Source organism: Marmota flaviventris, chromosome 4 (genome assembly GCF_047511675.1).
Source record: "Marmota flaviventris isolate mMarFla1 chromosome 4, mMarFla1.hap1, whole genome shotgun sequence".
Classification (NCBI taxonomy): domain Eukaryota; kingdom Metazoa; phylum Chordata; class Mammalia; order Rodentia; family Sciuridae; genus Marmota; species Marmota flaviventris.
Genome location: NC_092501.1, coordinates 2,716,522 through 2,721,968, shown reverse-complemented (window position 1 = coordinate 2,721,968; position 5,447 = coordinate 2,716,522).

Genomic DNA, 5,447 nt, shown 5'->3' with positions numbered 1-5,447 from the left:
CTACTCTGTGATTCATTGTACTCATGTTTTTGTAAAAATCGTTCATTTTTAAAAGAGATTTAAGTAACAGGAGAAACGTAAGCATTTGCCTGGGTGGTTGCCATTCCTAGTGTTCTCTGTGTCTCTCTGCTGCCACATGCCTTTGGACCGAGGTCTGCTCTTGGGTCAGCTGGTGATTCTGCCATCCTTCAGTCCCCGGGGATTGGTCTGAAGTGTTCTTTTTGTTTTGAGAACCTCTTTCTGCCGGGCATGGGGTTCTTGGTGGGCAGCCTTGTCCTCCCTTTGTGGCCTTTCTCTCTGCCTTGACCTGTGCAGAAGTTGGTGTCTCCTTGTGCTGCTCCTAGGACGCCATGTGTCTGTCTCCTCTGGCCACTGGGAGGTCTTCCCTTCTCTCTGCTCTCAGCCACTTTGATCATCCTGTATCTTCAGAGGACTCTTCTGCACATTCCCTGTGAATGTGGTTTGTGGAGCTTCTAGGATGTGCAGGCTTGTAGTTTTCATCAAATTTGAAAAATTTCACCCATTATTTCTTCAAATATCTTACTGTCTCCCCCAGTCTACTCAGGGGGTTCCAGACTTGGGGCTGTTTAAATGGCTCCTCAGCTCACTCATGTGTTGTTTGCTGTTTTTAAACCAGCAGCCTTTCTAACGGTCACGCAGCACTTCATCTCATACAGGTTTTTTAATTTGGTCAGCCGTCTTTCAATCAGATGGACATGGGGGTGGTTTTATGTTTATTACTCTACTATTAATGTGACTGGGAAGAATGTTTTGGGGAGAAAATGCTCCAATTTACCAGAAGCACAGATCCCGAGATGACTGAAGTTGCGATTTTCTTTAGGAGCTCACAGATTTCCTAATGGAAGGGTTTACTGATTTACCCCCCATGCCGGGTGTGAGCATGTCCCTCTCAGGTGCCCGTTGTTCACATTACAGGTTTTAAAGTTACTTGATTCAAATGTGTTTTCCCCTGGGAATAAGTGTGTGCCCACTTGTGTGCATGTGTGTGCCAATGTATGTTAAGTGCTCACAAAAGGAATAATTCTTTACTTATTTGAAAAAAATATACCATAGAAATACCAAAGTGCTTGAACAGTGGTGGCGTTTTCTCACATCCTCCAATTGGCTTGGGTTGTTTGGCACTTGTACCTCTATCTAAATGACACTGGGTAACATTGGTTTTAGAGATAAGTTAAATGTTTTAGATAAAATATCAGCACCTGCTGAGGTGATAACTGTACTTGCTCTAGCTTTGATGCTGTCCTATGAGGGTAAGGTTTCATTGACTTTTGGGGAGACATAGCACTCAGTATGTAGCATGGGCATCTTAATCCAGTTCCAATGGCCCTGAGTGCTCCTGTGGTTTTTCGGAAATGGTTATTCGCTCTGTTGGGCAGTTGATGGCTCACACTTGACTGTTGACTTGATTTTTTCATTTATAACATTTCTACTATTAAAATATTTGATTTCCAAGCTTGCTTGGCTTTCCAAGATTATTTGCTAAATATTGTGATGATATTTTTTGCTAGAGACTTTCATGTTAGCTATTTTTGTTGAGACCTTATTATTATTATTATTAAATGTCTGGGTTTTTGCTGACAAGTTTTAGTTTTATTTTCAAATGTGTGCTTTTCCTCCTCTTTGTTACCTCTTGACACTGGGATTGTGTTTGCTTTCTGCAATGGATCTAGCAGTTGTCTGTAGGTTGGGCGTTGGCTTCTGTGCCTTTAACATAATCTCTGCTTTGAAAGTTCGAAACCGACAGACTGCTGGTGTGTTTCCCGTGTCTCACTGTGGTTTTGTCTTCTTGGTCTACTCACGCTTTCCTCTCTTCAGCACGCTGGCTGGCTTTAATGGTTATTTATCTCAGTCTTTCTCTTCTTCCTGGGTGAGCGGTGGCCTCAGTGAGTGGCTGAGCAAACTTCCCTGCCCCACAAACTTGGGGCTTAGTTGTGAGCCTCACCTTGGACAATGGAGTGGGGGGGACAGCCCTTGTCCACACTGAGGCTTTCTACATGCTTAGAACACTTGTGGGTGGCCTGCTACTTCCAGGGGATCATCACTACTTCAGCCACAGGAGCTGTGGACACAGCCTGCATGCCCTGGGCCCACCCAGCTGTGCCTTGCCGAGTTGGCAGACCCACAGACCCTGGTAAGAAATACTGACATGATAAGCTACTGAAATTTTTCAGTTATTTATTTTGCAGCACTGGCATGAAACAGCTGATTAGAACTATAGTTGATATGTGTACCTCAGCAGTTGATAATTTCACGGAATATCAATTGATTCCCCTCCCTCCATCCCTTCTTGGAATCTTTAAAGCTGTGGATTCCATGTTGAAGACTTGTGCCACAGGTGTTCTGGAATGTGATGTTTGTTGTGTGTTCTACACAATCTGTGTGGCATTTTACTTTCTTCTTTTTATTCTGATAATTACTAGTTATTTTTTCTCCTGAAAGCTTAGAGTTTTGCTCATTGTTGTTGGTGACACAAGCCTTATTATTAATTTTAAGTTTTAGTCTGTCCTCAGATACCATGATCCATGTGGTTTTTGTTTGTTAAATTTTGCTGATGTTTTCTTTGGCACTTGGACGTGTTAATATTTATACATATCACATGGACTTTTTCCTTGCTTGATCCTCTGACACACGCCATTCCTACACGGTTGGTCACGGAGTGATCATGGCGAGTTAAAGCTCCTGGTTCAGTTGTGGTTCTGTCTGCTCTGTCTGTGTTTAGGGTACTCTTCTCTTCCGTATTTCCACAACAAGGTTGCATTGTTTTAGGGTGACTTTCCGCAACATAAAATAATCCTCTCAATGCAGTGCAAATTTTTCTAAATTTATTCTTTGTTAGTAAAATGATCATTTCTGCATCAATTTCCCCATTTGTCCTCAGATCCCCATCCATCTTTTTATTTTGAACATTCTACTTCATTTGTTTTAGACATGTGGTTTGGAGCTTTTGGCTTTAACTTACCCTTTAAAGGCTGTGACATTTCTGCCACACACGGTGGCTCACGCCTGTCATTCTAGCGACTCTGGAGGCTAAAGCAGGAGGATTGCAAGTTCAAGGCCAACCTCAAAACCCTGTCTCCAAACAAAAAAATAAAAAGGGCTGGGGGTGCCGCTCCGTGTAGAGCACCCTTGGGGTCAATCCTCAGCACCAAAAAGCAAACACGAGAATCTTACAACAGCTCAGTTACTCATTCCTACTTGATCACCTTTTTTTGTCATTTGATTTGTCGTTTCTGCTCCTTAAGTGAGTTTTGTTCCTGTTTTATTTTAAGTATGGAGAATAGACCTCATTTGCCTTCATCTCCTCAAATGATGTGTCAAGCTTAAACTGTGCTGATTTTTACAGTTGTGCTGAACCTAGTTTCATGATGTAGTTTCCTGCTGTGCTTCTTCATAGAACAATGACGCCTTTCTTGGGAGGCTCATTGTTTGGTGCCTTCTTTTCTCCTGCTGTCCTTGCCGGGTTCATTAACTTAGCAGGAGACTGGGAATCTTTAGAAAACAACCTTCCTCCTTTAACCAACCCTCTCTGAATATATGATGCTTTCCTAAGGTGGTTACGAAAGCGACTCACCCTTTAGGCAGATCACCATGAGTCAGTTGGTGGTTGCCATGGTTGTTTATCAGCCTCTCCGTCTCTAGGTGCTGGGTTCTGGTTTGTTTTTTGGTCATCTGCATGGCAGAACAAGCTTCCGGTGGCCTCAAGTGCTGGCCTCTTGTTCTGCTGCTTCACCTGTTAATGAGCCATGGCCTCCCACCAGTGGGGTCTTCGGGTTGGGGGAGCCAGAGACGCCCGTTGCTTTCCCTTTGGAGACTCCGGTTGTGCTGTTCCGAGGGCCTAGCTCTGTCGTCTTAACTTTGTCTCTTCCTTGCTGACCCCATTCTGAGGCATTCTGCCCCTCCCCTCCCTGCCCTGTGGAGACGGCTCCACTCCAGTTTGCGGTTGGCATCTTCTTTCCTGCTGGTTGCCTCTCTCTTCTGCTGCTCTCGTTTCTTTATTGTAATTCCCTCTTGAATCTTATTGGAAACCCAGTGTCATTTTATGAAACATTCTGGCTTTCACTGTCATAAACACAGCTCAGCAGAATCTTCCAATGCCCTAGGACAGTATCCTCCATCTTTTAGGCTGCAGGATTTCATCCTGGGCCACGTGTTAAATTCTCTTTTTGTTTCTCAATGAGAGCCCGTGGGGTGTGGATTGAAAATGTGGCCCAGCTCTCACACTTCACCAGGGAGGGCCGCGGGAACTTGCTGCCCCTGGATCTGGGCAGGCCCTGGTGTCCCCACTAGACTGTGCTCCCTGGAGGTTCCAGGAGGCCTTCGGGGACGCGAGCATGGTGAGCTAGGGGAACCTCCTCAGCACTCCTGGTGTCCCCCCAGCAGGCCATGACAGGCAGGAGGCTGAGGCGAAAACCTGGCTCACGGTGTCTGAGACTCACTGCTTCATGGGGGACACTGGGGCTCCTGGCCTGGAGGGAGGGGCTTCTCCTTCCTTAGCACCTGCCTTGGGGCTGCTCACTGCGAGGCAGATGGCTCCTGCCTCTGGCTTTGTCCCTGGGTCGATCATGAGGCTTCGAGAGTCAGAGGGAAGGCAGCCAGAGTCCCCGGGGCCAGGGCTTCTCAGGAGGGGCTTTGCCTCTGTGCCTGGTGGGTCTAGTTGCAGGGGAGCAGGGGCAGCCGAGGCCTCTTCCCGCTTTCCTGTGTGTGACACTGAAGATGGGTGGTTGGGGACAGAATGTCATTCCTGTATGTGCCTTTTGTCACCTTGTTCTGAGAGACGCTGGGGAGTGGGTTGGCAATGACAGTGATGGCATCACATTAGCAGCCTCGGGAGCTGGCCCCAGCTGAGTCTCAGGGAGCTGCTCCACAAGCCCTCTGGGGTGGGAGTCAGTTCCCAAGGGTGCCCATTCTGGGCCCAGAGGGTGCTATCTGCTGGGTGCTTCCTGGGCTCTAGGGTAAAAATACTTTGCTTTTTTTCCATTTGTGTGTTTTCTTGTTATTTAAGGAAGCTCAGAAATGGTGTTTCCGTGCCCTTACTTGGGTATCCATCACACTGTGTGATTTCCATGAGGATTTCCTCTGAGGGTCTTTTCTGGGAAGGGAGAGGCTCTCGGGTTGTGTCAACCTCTGGTTAGCTGTTCTCCAGGAGTGGCCCAGTGTCAATCTGGGTCACACATGTGCTTAGCTCTAGAGGGACAACAGACATGTCTGGGGCTTTTGGGGCACCTCTGTGGGAGGTGACAGGTGCCACTCATCAAAGCCCTTTGGGAATGCCTGCTGGGGGTGTGGTTATGAAAGCTTTGGGATCTCTGGTCCTTATGGTGGAGGGAGTGTGTGGGATGCTCGGTAGATTGTGAGGGGCTCTGAGGATGCCGGGGTATGCAGTGGGGAGTCCATGGGGACTGCAAGGCACTGATGTCTGGCAATGT